General features: G+C 35.7%; 1 long non-coding RNA gene across 4 annotated transcripts in view; it reads right to left on the reverse strand.

The window, feature by feature from the left end:
• The window catches only part of LOC137487534 (uncharacterized), a 298,360-nt gene that overhangs the window by 272,909 nt on the left and 10,451 nt on the right, over positions 1 to 15,000 (reverse strand). For 3 of the 4 annotated variants that reach the window (XR_015507807.1, XR_015507808.1, XR_015507806.1), the window contains exon 2: positions 5,889 to 6,102. This is a non-coding gene — a long non-coding RNA (uncharacterized LOC137487534). The remainder of the gene's footprint in view (positions 1 to 5,888; positions 6,103 to 15,000) is intronic. The other variant, XR_015507809.1, reaches the window with a different exon arrangement.

A 15,000-nucleotide genomic window follows, 5' to 3' on the forward strand; every position in this document is an offset into this window, starting at 1 on the left:
GCACATTTTTAAAGGCCTATTCACCTTACCAACATAACATAACCGCCATGAACACAGCAACATATAGATTATGTAAGCTGTCTTGCACAAAAGAGTGCCTCAAATTTATACTGTAACTTTTTTTGCTGTATGGGTATGTGTAAAAGTTGACGTTTTGTATTGTGAAATTGCATTGTTGACAATTCCCACATTTAAAATGACCATGTGATATATTATTTTAAAAATGCGGAGCGGGTTTTAGATCAGCTCTTACAAACATATTACAGATATTAGATGTTCTATTGTGTACTAAACTCAGATTCTTTATGTACAACTTAATTTTTTTTTTTTACACTGTAATATAAACTAACTTAAAAAAAAAATGTAAATCTAATGAACATTTTTTGTGTGTGTGTGTGTGTTTACAGGGGAAACAACACATTCTCTGAAAATGTAATAAAGCAGCTCATGAATTCCAGTGCACTTGATTTCTCCAGCTAGCATTTTTTATTAAAATTATGCCTGTGTTAATACTTGTTCTAATGATCAGGAATGGGACAAGCTGTGACAGGCAGGACGGAAGGGAAGGCCTATGGACTCTTCACATAGCGGCAGCATTTTCCCCAGAGTACCAGACATGCCACGTATCAGTAGTCTCATACATCCGTCGGCATGCAAATAAGCACTTCGCCTGGACTAAATAATACATCAGCATGTGTTTGAGTCTGGGCCACTGCCCCGTGGGTATGGGTTTTGGCCACTAAATGTCAGTCAGCTCAGCCATGATGCGCTGATGCCACATCTACCTCAGCCTCCTGTGGGCAAATGCTATAAGGCCTAAAAGCTTGAGTCTCTGACAATCAACATGCGTTGTTTAGGCACAATTAGGGCACTAATGTGCACACGTGTGACCACAGTGGAAATGTCAAGCTTTATTTGCGTATGAGAGTTAAAGCCACAAACAAACATCATATCGGTTTATTTAAGCAGGCGACTTGATCTGTGAGATTATAATCTGAAGCGGCTTTATGTTCATAACATGCATCACTTCAGTTCATTAGCTTCTTTAGCATGCTGTTTATGGGCTTCGTTGTTGTGAAAAAGATTAAACTACAATATTTTAACATGAAATAATCAGTTTTGGTGAGCTGCCTAAAATGTAACCTGAGGCAAATTGGAAATAGAGAATTACCTAATTGCAAAAAGTTGATTCAAGATATAATTGAACAAGGTTTAAAATAAATTAATGAACCGATTAATGTAAGATAATGGATTTGCATGGACCAATGATAAACAAAACATTTATAACAGTATTTATTTATCTTTGTTAATGTCAATTCATGAAAAAAGTTGTTAATTGTTAGATCTATTTAAATTGCAGTGCATGAACTACTGTTAACCAACATGGATTTTGATAATAAATTAGTAAATGCTGAATTATGATTCATAAATAATGCTGTTGTTCATTATTAGTTCATGTTAGTTAATATATATATATATATATATATATATATATATATATATATATATATATATATATTTTTTTTTTTTTTTTTTTTTTTTTTTTTTGTGTGACTGAGATAGTCATTCATTTATTCATTTTTTTTTTTTTTCGGCTTAGTCCCTTTATTAATCAGGGGTCGCCACAGCGGAATGAACCGCCAACTTATCCAGCATGTTTTTACGGAGTGGATGCCCTTCCAGCCGTAACCCATCTTTGGGTAACATCCACACACACAATCAAACACACACACACTCAACCACTACGGACATTTTAGCCTACCCAATTCACCTGTACTGCATGTCTTTGGACTATGGGGGAAACCAGAGCACCCGGAGGAAACCCACGCGAATGCAGGGAGAACATCCAAACTCCACACAGCGCCACTGCTTCGCCCGGACAGAAATAATAAATAACTAAATCAGAAACAGGTGTACAACATAATCAGTAACCATAGTAACAAATGTCAAAAATAAATAAGCAAGGCAACAATAGAAACACAGGTTGTTTCTCAATAGCAAAAATGCAAACGGACCTCACGAGACTCATGGTCTGGTCAAGTTACTTAGCAAGAATGAACTAGGTAAAACACGAGAACACATTCTGTTAGAAATGAGATGCTGTGATCTTCCTAATGGTCACATGACCTTTAAGAGTTTTAACGGCAAATACTTTAAATATTGCAACAATCATACAATAATGTCCTTGTCAATTATATCTAATATGTGCAAAAGCCTTACAAAGATACTTTGCACAATACAAATGCAACTGATTTTAATTTAATTTTCAGCAAATAAACACCTTTCCATGTGTTTGCGCCTTTAAAACTGCCATACGGATGTTTACTTTTGCCATCTCGTTTAGGGAAACTCATGAGATAAACAGGTTATATCTGTAATTAACAGTGAATATAAATGTTGTGCTTCCCTCATCCATTTAGCCACAATGACTTCTGGGACTTTGAGCAAGTAGTGCACTCATATCTGCATTCAGTGCATCTTCAAGATCAAGAACACATCTGGGTAGTATTTAACTACAATATGAATTGCATTTTACTGTATAGTTTGCATTATTAAAAAAAAAAAAAAAAAGTATTTTAAAGTTGCATTGTAAAAAGTACTGTATATTTTAAAGATATAATACTGTAAATGTGTGTACTAAGCAGTGCTGTAAATGTAAATACAATATTTTTGCCATAACTGATTTACACTACTGGTGCACAATAAAAAAAAAAAATACTGGCTGCCTTGGATTTTAAAGCTGAATCTAATTATTCTTATGGGCTCTATTTTGACGATCCAGGCGCAAAGTCCTAAGCAGAGGGCACAAAAGCATTAAGGGCGTGTCTGAATCCACTTTTACTATTTTACAATGGAAAAATCTGCTTTGCTCTGCAGCACATGGTCTAACAGGGTTGAGTTTATTCTCTTAATTAATTATTTTGAGAATAAACCAATCAGAGTCTCATCTACTATTCCCTATAAGATTCAGTTGCGTTGCACCATAGCGCATTTGCTATTTACATGGCGGAAGTGAAAAATCTGAGCGCTTCACCAGCGAGAAAACAGTTAAACAGAGCATCTGCAGTGCCGAGAATGCAAGAATGAGAGAATGAGCCTCCTCATCTTTTACTTTTACTTTCACTCTGGATAAGGACATCCATTAGCCAACATAACTAATTTTGTTTGTTAAGCTCAAAGATTTGTTTCAAAACTACTTAAAAATCCAGTTCTAATTTTCAACAAACGAATAAATGAACAACAATAAGTTATATCCAAATACACATGCTATGCCCCATATGGTCCTAAACCTGGCAGGTGGGCAAATCAAAGCCTGTTTTAATAAAAAATAAATAAACATGCATATAATAAATAATACTACTACTTATAAGAACATTATTCAAAAGCGAATTGTCATGAATAAACTGAAAAAGCCTCCAAGATGAAGGCATAAAAGTATGGTTTTCATATTTATGTAGGTTAGAAAATAATAATTTTTGTAATATTTTAATCCTTTAATCATTTTTCATTTGTAAAGATATTTGCGTATTGCTGTACATCCTGTGTGTATTAAGCAATGTTTAAGCAAGGCACAGAACTAACATGCTCTGCGCTGGACTTTAGACCTCCTCTTAGCTGGTGCAGTCTATTTTAGTTTCTCAAATAGCAATGCTCCAGCAATGCACCGTAACACACACACACCTCCTTTAAAGATCAGAACTCCTATGGAGTTAAACAGCATGGTGCAAAACATCAAAATGGCTTTTAAAAATGAGCTGAAACCAGCGTCAATAAACAATTGTGCCGTGCCTTGCATGATAGGGTGTGTATGATAGGGCCCTATGAGTCCATAGAACTTATTTCATGTAAAACTGACTTAAAACAGCTTCCTTTACTTAAAATATTAGGTTAGAACATGATTAACTTGGTTTAATAAGTTACAATGACCTAAAAGCATATGCTGTCAGGACTAACTGATCATATAATGTTTTCAAGTGTGTATTACAGGAAACTGTTAACGGTGTAATGGAATTGATCTTTGGCAGTTAATAATGACTTTACATGAGAACACAAGGATGCAACATTGCAAAACTGCCAATAACTAAACACAGGAAACAGAAACTAGGAAAAAAAAAATGATCATCAAAATCTGTCCTCAAACAAAATATGTTTTTAACTTGTTTTTGAACTGGTACTGTGAAGACCAGATGTGCATGAGAGCAATGTTCTGGCTTGATGTATTTGAAACATCCTTCACACTATTATTTTCTTTCACAAATATGAAGTTAAAAATAGTGGTTTATTTTGACCTAAGACAGTAATTGCTTTAATTACCAAGGATGCATAAAACTGATCAAAAGTGACAGTAAGGATGTCTGCAATGCTAATTAAACTGATGATTTCAATACTGACTTGAAGGATTGTGTGAAACTGAAGACTAGATTATTGGCTGATGAAAATATAAAGCTCAAACAGATTTCAAATATGTATTTAGAAAATTTTTAAATCATCAAGAGTCAATATGAGAATTAAAACACATACTTGGGCATGGGACAATAACCATGTTCAAGGTGTACTGCGGTTTGAAAAGTCAAGGTTTTAAAACCACCAAAAGTTTGTGCTATTTCTACACTGTAAAACCCAACAGTTAACTTTATCAAATGAAATGAGTGTAGTTAACTCAAAATTGACAAAGTTAATTCTACTCATTTGAAAAGAGCTTTGAACTCAGTGTTGAAGGTAATGAGTTAATTAAAAACCTTATTACTTCAACTTGGAGTAAGTTCACAGTACTCGTATACCGTAGGCTATTTTTTTTTTTTTTTAACTCAAATTGTTTATTGCAATCGGTTTCCTTAAACGGTTTGAGTTATCTTAACTGATTGGGTTTTACAGTGTAAGGTATGTGCAATTGTGTAATTTCAGTAATTTATTTACATTTTTTACATCGTTTTTTACATATTTACTTTTTTGTTTATTTTTTTAGGACAACAGTATCTCCAGCAGAAAATATATCCAAAGATGCCATTTTAAATTATAAAGGAATCAAACAAATGAATACATGATTCACTTGAATTATTTAGCCTGACATGTTTACTGCTCCAAAATATTTTAATATGTTACTTTCAAAATAAAATATAGTGTTCAAAGGGGAAAAAGCTTTAGTTTTTTTTTTTTTTTTTTTTTTTTTTACCCAGACATTTAAAAAGAATATATTGTAAAGCAGTACCATCACAATACCATCAAATCGTATTATTTTTACCAAGGTTATCATACCATCTCAATCTTATACCGGCCCATGCCTACTTATGATATATTACAATAGTGTACAATAATGCATTTCATAAAATACACAGCTTTAATGAGCTTTTTTTCATATCGCTAGTACTTGTGTTTCAATATGAACATGTCTTCTCTTTCATCCAACACCGCTTATTTCTTTGTCTTCTAAACATGAAATCAATGAACTGTCCAATCGATTCAGAATGAACCACAAACTCATGCTAACCCTTTGGACCCAATCATTGACTGTCTATATTGACAAATGAATCACAAGTCACTCATGTGATTCTAAAGACCACTGACTTGATTGACAATATACTGAAATAATTTTGTGTGAATTGTAATGGCTTTGCTAAATCTTCTGTATTCTATTTTAAATAATAATAATAAATTACAACTCGATTTGCAGCAAAGGAAATATCCAACAGCACTAGCATAGCTCAACAACAACAAAAAGGGAGAAGAAACAAGAATAAAACCTAACAAATCAAGATAATTATACATATACCCTATAGCACTACAAAACAGTCATAGCTTGAAGTTCACATCCAAACTCTGACCCCTTCACCACGACGAAATCAAACCCTCGGTGAGGTCAAAGGGTTCCAAGTCGCGTTTACACTCACCCAGCACTCAGCGTTCCGTGTAAAGGGCAACCCCTTGGGCCAGAACTTCCAATGTTGTAATTGCTGTATTTACATTTTCCCAGCCTGTGGGCCTCATTATGGGAAAAGAAGGCGAGTGTGGGCTAAAGGATGGAGCTTTACTGTTCACCAAGCCCCGCCTTGCTTCCCTGACCCAGTGTTCTTCAGTCCTGACCTCCTGCCATGAATGCATCTACTGGAACAAAAGAAGAACAAACAGAAACAGAACGCATGTATTTATCTGCTCATTACGATCTGAGAAAACTTGTCAACTGTTTGCATATTTGTTTCAGGAATGCATTCTGCGGTCTCGTTTGTTCTGACAAGACATAGGATTACTTTTGTTTTCCACCACCTGCTCAGTTTCCATTTCTCCAAGTTTGTTAAGAGAAGTTCCCTAAGTTAGTTTGTTGTTGTTGATGTACAGAAATAACACCCGCAGGAGGGGTGCACAAGGGCAACAGGTTTTACGACCTCTAAGAAAGGAATCCATAACTTATGCATGTTTGTGTGTGTGTGTGTGTGTGTGTGTGTGTGTGTGTGTGTGTGTGTGTTTGCGTAGAGAGGATTTGTTCTGCTTCAGTTTAGTCTCCATGGTGAGCCTCAGCACAATATGTTAGCCTTTGTGACCTGCCGTCTTGTCACAATATACTTAGTATCTTTAATTTTCCTGACTTAGAAGGCGTTAAACTGAGTAAAGCAGTTTGAACTTTTTTATGCTAGACTGAAAATTGGTTAATTGGTGATCCAAGGTTTTGTGTTAAAGGAATAGATCACCCCCAAAAATGTATTTCTTCACCATTTACTTACACTCAAGTGGTTCTAAACTTTAATAATGCTTTTTTTCTGTTGAATGAAAATATAAGATATTCTAAAAAATAAATAAATAAAATAAAATGAATAAAAAAGCAGTCTATAATATCATTTGTGTTCAACAGAACAGTTGAAGTTCGAGTTATTAAACCCCCTGAATTATTAGCCCCCCTGTTTATTTTTTTCCAATTTCTGTAAAGCGGAGCAGATTTTTTAAACACATTTCTAAACATAATAATTTTGATAATTCATTTCTAATCACTGATTTATTTTATCTTTATCTTTGGGGTTGGGGGGGGTGATAATTCTGACTTCAACTGCAAATGCGAACATGTTTTAAACAAGTGGTGGGAGATTAAATGATGACAGATTTTTCATTTTGAGTGAACTATCTCTTTAAGTCTTATATTAATTTAGGGTACACAATCTGAGAGTGTAATTCAATACCTTATGAGGCCTCTTTTAAGACTCTTTCTATACATTTTAAGACCTCATCACCACTTTATGTTGCAACATTGGCAACATTTTAACTTACAGTGAATTTACTAAATACTGATTGTAAGAAACATTACTCATACGGTTTAATGAATAAAAATCCTAATCCAGCAGGGGTCATCTACAGAGAAATACAACAGAAAGCACATCACTTAGGGGAATGGGGAAAAGTGTAATGTCAATATGACAAGTGAAGCACCGCCTTCAAGTACAAGACCCTTCGCTAAGCCACGCCAAAAACCGACATCCACCAATCGTGGCTTAGCAACTGTAACTACGCGCAGGGGCTCTGTCAAGCTTTCGAGCGAGTGCACATGGATTGTGCAAATCTGATACCCGGTCTCCTTAAAGTTTGGACGAGATGGTGGAATTTTTCTCCCTTTTCAAAACCTAAAACCCAGGAGCAGACATGCCAGCGTGGATCAGGCTGTGTGAAGGGCGCTAAAGGAGCGGAGCTAAGTTGGTTTTGTTTTGATATTCCTGACACATTCAGTGATAGACATACGGCAATAACTCACACACCTCTCTCCCTAAACAGATTTAAACTGTGCTTCCTACAAAAACACAAAGCTGGTGATGTTTTACAGCTGTCTTGTTCCTTTTTTTCGCTCGATATTGTGAGTAATGCTCCGTTTAAGCCTTCGCCATTACGTTAGTAACGATAGTCATACTAGTAGCGAATATGTCATAATGACATGAGTTATTGGCCTGGAAAATACAAATCTGCGAATCTGTTCCTTACTTTACTGAACTTCATATTTCCATCTATTTCAAGCTATGAATATTAGAAATTACAAAACAACAGGACAAAACCGAGATATGATCACAAACTGAGCAGCTGGGATCACTATACCCGTAGCTGTTTTCAGTCATTTATAAAGAGCACTCAAATATACAGTTATAGGTAACTTACTGTACATTGTTATGGGTCAATGATGCTAATATTCGGCCCAAATCCACCAGTTTCACCCTTTCTGGCTGCTCTATCTATGAATGACCTATGTAAAAGCACTGTCATGCACGTTTCCTCGTCGGTTAGTAAGGCTATAACTCATTGCACAACAATTAATATATCAGGCTTTTTGGCTAAAAATAGAGAAATCTTGGTTTCATTTATTATTATTAGATTATTTTTAAACTTCACCTCTCCTGCTGAGCATGAGCTAAGCTGCTAAATGGTTAGCATATGAGGCGGCTAGGCTAAGCTAGCTTCAATTGTGATTGATTTATTCTCTAATCGGTTGCCTATTATGTGGTGAATATACTCCTGTAATGCATACTGCAGTCCTTTTTTGTCTGGCTTTCTCTGATATTTCACCTGTTCTTCAAAAATGACATTATATCGGTTTCAATGTCTGAAACCGGCGCACACACATTGAAAAAGCTGTGCCAGGCAGGAAAGCTTGACAGGCGTAGCAACAGTAACTAAGGAGGGCGGGGTTTAGCGTAGGGTCCATTGCTAATAGACTGATACTGAGGTGTAATTTGAATGTTTAGAAATAAAACTAAAGAGACAGTTGTTTAATTTTATTGTTGATTCCTAATATGAAATTTAATCGTAAGCTTGGCAAGCAATTTGAGAATTTGATATTTTCCCATTTAAACAGAATGCCCGAGCAAACTGCCTGAGAGGCGTTTCAAAGATCACTGCATAAAGTGACTTGCCTTAAAGAGACTTTAGAATAGCAAGAATAAAGGCATTGCCTTAATTACTGCAGTAAACGAAGCAATGTGATGTTGAATCTAGCTGGATTTCATTGATTTAATAAACTACACAGCACCACCGAATTGCTATATTAGGGGCAAACTTTATCATACAACTAGACATTGCATAATCCAAAATTTAGGACCATGTTAAATAGCATTTAAGACTTTAATCCTTTTTAAGGGCCTAAAATTTCTCTGAATCAGTTATTGATACTTTTTAAGACCCCGCAAGCATCCTGTAAACACTTAATTTCATTATATCTAATATTTTGATATACAAGAGTAATATCAGCAAATCAACATATCAGATCAAATGAAATCTAATAATGCTCTAAATGGTTTTATTGCATTTGTCTTTTTTCAGGAAATTTCTGGCAGTCTGGGTTCTTTGTTTTTTTATCTTTAAGTGTTTCAATGTAATTTTGAACAAATGCTTTCAATTAGTTTGAGTCATTCAAGTCTCTTCTAAGATTATTTAGAGTTTACTTTATTTTAATGTATTTTTTATAAGCAAAATGAGTTCCAGCAAAGCTGCAAGAAACTTCAGTGCCAACATAAAAATGTATCAGATTCTGCGAAATGTACCCAAGTGTGTACTTGGATGCTTCAAAGACCAGCAAAGAGTTCATTTGAATGTCTAGAATATGAATGAGCAGAAAATAAGTTAAGCAAATATCAATTGTTTTACAGCGTTATTAGGTTTACAAACCCTCTATCTGATGCAAGTGTTTTAAACGCAAATATGTACTGTATATTCATATCACATTATAACATACAAGTACACATATAAACTTCTTGATAAGTTGAAAGACAAAATAAATGTAAAATCAAAATGATATTCACATATCTTTAGAATATTTCTGGCTTTTTTTCACCATGTTAAAGCAATGTGCTAGCAAGTGACTCGAGGTAACCCATGTCAGCTGACTGAATAAAAAAGAAAATATAAAAAAAAAGAAAAAAAAAAGAAAATAAATAAAAAAAATCTTCAATCATAGTTATCCTGTTTTACACACTTCTTTCCTTTGTTCTTCTGTTATTTTTGCTGTCACGGATAATGAAGTGCTTTAGTGGTGGCACAGGAGACTATCCTGTGGCGTTACATACAGAAATGACACTGCTGTGAAGTCTACAGGTGTGTGGATGTGTGCGTGTGTGTGTGTGTGTGTGTGTATTTGAGTCGGAGCAACATGAATGCTCCCACGTGCTAAAAAACTATTGTAACCATCTACACCCACCAAAACTGCCATCGAGAACACAGAAAAAGCCTCGCGTTAAAACAGTTTGAACTATTTGTGTTATACATTACAAACTGTGATTAAGGATTTCATTCTTTGTGCAGAGGTGATTTTATAATGGGCTCTTCGTGATTATTTGGATGCTGTGTTACTATAACTAGTATTAGTCATTCCAAATTAAATAATCAAATGAATAATGAGATACTACACACACTCACAAACACACACACACACATACATATATATACATACATATACGAATATATATATATATATATATATATATATATATATATATATATATATATATATATATATATATAAATATATATATATATATATATATAAACATGTATATACATACATACATACATACATACATACATACGTGTGTGTGTGTGTGTGTGTGTGTGTGTGTGTGTGTGTGTGTGTGTGTGTGTGTGTGTGTGTGTGTGTGTGTGTGTGTGTGTGTGTGTGTGTGTGTGTGTATATATGCCCTTAGTCTTCTAAGTCAAATCAAGCCCTGATACATTATGAGGGTAATATAAAGAGCAATATATGCAATTTTTTTCAGCATAACATTTTATCTGATCACGACAACAGTCTATATGCTCTTAAACACATCACAAATACACTTTCCGGTCTTTAATGCTTAATTGAACATGCCATGTAAACATTCACAGTCTAGGGGGGAAATAAGAACAACCTCGAGAATAATGATTTCTCCAAAAGCTAATTGGAGTCAGGAGTCAGCAAACCTGGAGTCAAATCAATGAGGCGAGATCGGAGGTGCTGGTCAGAGCTGCCCTGCCCAATAAAAACAATCTCTGATTTTGCTCTTCCCAAGAAGCCTAATGTCAACCCTACTGCAGGAGAACACAAGGATTTACCCAGGGGGCCGTCCAGGATTTTGTGATACAGCAATTTGTAATTGTAATTTTGCATTGTAAAACAGAAGCTTTCAACAGCAGTTGATACCCGTATGACAAGTTTTGTCTGGTTGTCATTTATTCATTTTTCATGCAGTTGAAGTTAAAGTTATCATCCTGTCCTGTGATTTTTTCTTTTTTTTTCAAATATTTTTTAAACTACGTTTAAAAGAAGCAAGGGATTTTTTTCAGTATTTCCTATATACGTTAGCTAGAATAAAAGCAGTTAATTTTTTTTAACTACTTAAGGTCAATATCATTAGTTCCCCTAGGCAGTATTTTTTTTTTTTTTCTTTTCAGTTGTCTACAGAACAAACCACTGTTACACAATGACTTGCCAAATTACCATAACTTGCCGATCGGAAACTCCATTCGCCATATTTTCAAAATAGTATACACTATGGTTTATAGTGTACAAAATTTATTAACAATATATATATATATATATATATATATATATATATATATATATATATATATATATATATATATATATATATATATATATAAATATATATATAAATATATATATATATAAATATAAAATATATATATATATATATATATATATATATATATATATATATATTGATGACAATGTCTGAGAAGACGTTAACAACATCCATCATAACCATATATGGTTTGCCTAGATTGTGTGCGCTGGATTGTGTGAGCCTGAAACGTGTGTGGGTCTGCAGCTGAAAATTATTGAATATAAAAGAGCAAAGTTATTTGAAATTCGTTTTTAAAACCGTTTAGGAATGGGACGAGACAGTGGTGCAGTAGGTAGTGCTGTCGCCTCTCAGCAAGAAGGTCGCTGGTTTGAACCTCGGCTCAGTTGGCGTTTCTGTGTGGAGTTAGCATGTTCTCCCTGCCTTCGCGTGGGTTTCCTCCGGGCGCTCCGGTTTCCCCCACAGTTCAAGGACATGTGGTACAGGTGAATTGGGTAGGCTAAGTTGTTGTAAGTGTATGATTGTGTGTGTGAATGTGTGTGGATGTTTCCCAGAGATGGGTTGCGGCTGGAAGGGCATCCTGCATCACAGCGGAAGGTTCTTTCCGCTGTGGCGACCCCGGATTAATAAAGGGACTAAGCCAACAAGAAAATGAATGAATGTTTAGGAATGTGTCGATTGTTGATGTGACAGAAATTGGGTAAAAAAAAAAATACAGGGGGGGCTAATAATACTAACTTCAACTGTACTTTTATTTTATTATTATTATTATTATTATTATTTTACTTATACTACCTCTGCACATCTTCGATTGGCTAACAAGAAGTATTTGGTTAAATTAAAACCATTCGTCAACCGCAAATGGGGCCATGCAATATGTAGGTCTGATATACGAGTCAACGCAAGGGGTCGTTCACACATCACATCTTTTGCATGATCGAATTTGTAGTTTCAAATGGAGATGTATCTTTTGTGTGGCTTGTGCACGCAAATAGGAAGTGACACAAATAAGGTACAACATGCTCGCATTTTCCAGACACTCGCCATCTCAACTTTTCACAGTGTTGTAAGTGCACTACAAGTCATGTGACAAGAACCAAGCAGGCAGCTTCACAAAAAGGTAGACTAATTACCACAGACTAATTGTTTAACAAATCTAGAAACAGTTCTCTCGATGATCATTTGTGTGCTGTAGTAGTTTGCTTATCCACTAAGGATATGCATCTATAAGTGAACGTGTTAAAGCCTAACACAGGCTAGATATGAATGAATGAATGAATGAATGAATGAATGAATGAACTAAGTTGAATAAAATCAACATGCTAAATAATAAACTGTCTTTTTCATATGAAGTTGGAATTGTGACACTGGTCCTAAAAATGCATGCATTTTCTGAAAACACAATATTTTGGGCAGAACCGTTTGTACTGTTTTGATGTAACTCTAGGGTTGGGCGATGTCGCCCAATTTGGCATTGTATGATGTCTAATGTGAAACACCGCGATGGATGATGACATCGTCATCATGTGAGGGGGAGGGGGGGGGGGGGTGCATGACTTATGTGAGGACCGGGAGGGAGACGGACGATTTATGAGTCCTGCAAATGCATAGAGACTTCCGAGAGACTTGCGATGTCTGTATATCACTTTTAACAACTATAGTGAGACGCGATCTAGCGGTGGATCCTTGATAAACTGTTTGACGTGCACTGCTCCCTGCAGCTCAGAGGAGGGTGTGACTGTGTGTGGCTGTGTGTGTGTGTGTGTGTGTGTGTGTGTGTGTGTGTGTGTGTGTGTGTGTGTGTGTGTGTGTGTGTGTGTGTGTGTGTGTGTGTGTGTGTGTGTGTGTGTGTGTATGGTTACGCGATATGTGTTTTCAGCAGACGAAGGGCTGTTCAGAAATGCTTGGTAAAACAGGGTGTGGATGTGACTCATGTTCGTTGTAAAATGCCATTTAAACACAAAGACGTATTAGTGTAAACGAGGCCTAAGTGTGTATTTTTCATGAGCGGGTTTGCGATGGGGGCAGGGTGGAGTATCGGTGATGCCGGCTCAGCATCATGTTGTCTATTGGCCATCGGCGATGGATGATGGCATCGTCTATTGCAGGGGTGTCAAACTCAATTCCTGGAGGGCTGAAGCCCTGCACAGTTTAGTTCCAACCCTGCTCCAACACACCTACCTGTAGGTTTTAAACAAGCCTGAAGGACTCAATTAGTTTGATCAGGTGTGTTTAATTAGGGTTGGAACTAAACTGTGCAGAGCTGCAACCCTTTTGGAACTGAGTTTGACACCTGTGGTCTATCGGCTCAACACAAGTTCTACCTCAATGTCTAATGTGGATAATTAGGAAAACTAATTGGTCATGCCTGGTATAGAGAGTAAGGATTATGATGGAGTGACCAAAAACCATGATGCTTAAAAAAATAAAAAGTCAAAATCAAAATCATACTGCTTCACTCACAGATTTAGCTTTGGGGTGGCAAATCTCTTTAGGGTCTCTTTATCTTATTTATTTTATTTTATTTTTTCTATAGTGCTTTTACAATGTAGATTGTGTCAAAGCAGCTTAACATAGTTTAAGTTCCAGTAAATTGAAACTGCTTTATTCCAGTTTTCACAGAAGTTCAGTTTAGTTCAGTTCAGCGTCATGTAAATGTCACTGCTGAAAGCTAAAACACAGAAGAGCAAATCCAATGATGCGCAGCTCTACAAGTTTCTAAATGTTTGGGGTTTTACTCTGTGCCATCCTTGTGGCTATGCCCATATATCTACCACCAGCTGAAGCTCGACAATAAAGCAAAAAGTTGCACCCCACACAGAAGTCAATCAACAACAAATGGCTTCAGCAGACGAAAATAAACCTTCTAGATTTGCCCAGTCAGAGTCCTGACCTCAGCCTGATTGAGACACTTTGGCTTGACCTCCAGAGTCTGATTCACACCACACATTGCAAGAATATTGCAGTTTTGTTAAGAGGAATGCGCATTCCTTCCTGACCATTGTGCAGGTCGGAGCTGCAATTACAGGAAACATTTGTTGAAGGTTATTGCGGTGAAGGTTATTAAAGGTCAACCAGTTATCAAGCCAGAGGTTTACAAACATATTCCATCTTGAACTGCGAATGTGTACACAGAGTGTTCAATACCAACATCAAAACATGTCATTGTTTGTTTGTTATTGTGATGGAGCAGATCAAATTTTATGGCAGCAACTCCATGTACAAAATATATGGACAAAAAAATCTTATTTTGAACAGCTTTCATGATGTGTTCTAGAGTTTAAGTGAATAAGGTCAAAGAATTAACTAATCTTTACAATCATTACACGTTATTTGTTTATATGAAAAACATTATATTTAATTTTCCTTGGTCCCTTATATTTATCTGGGGTCAACACAGCAGAATGAACCGCAAACTTTTACAGTTTGCGTTTTACGCAGCAGATGCCCTTCCAACCAC

The sequence above is a fragment of the Danio rerio genome, chromosome 14 (assembly GCF_052040795.2).
Source record: "Danio rerio strain M-AB ecotype USA chromosome 14, GRCz13ab, whole genome shotgun sequence".
Lineage (NCBI taxonomy): Eukaryota > Metazoa > Chordata > Actinopteri > Cypriniformes > Danionidae > Danio > Danio rerio.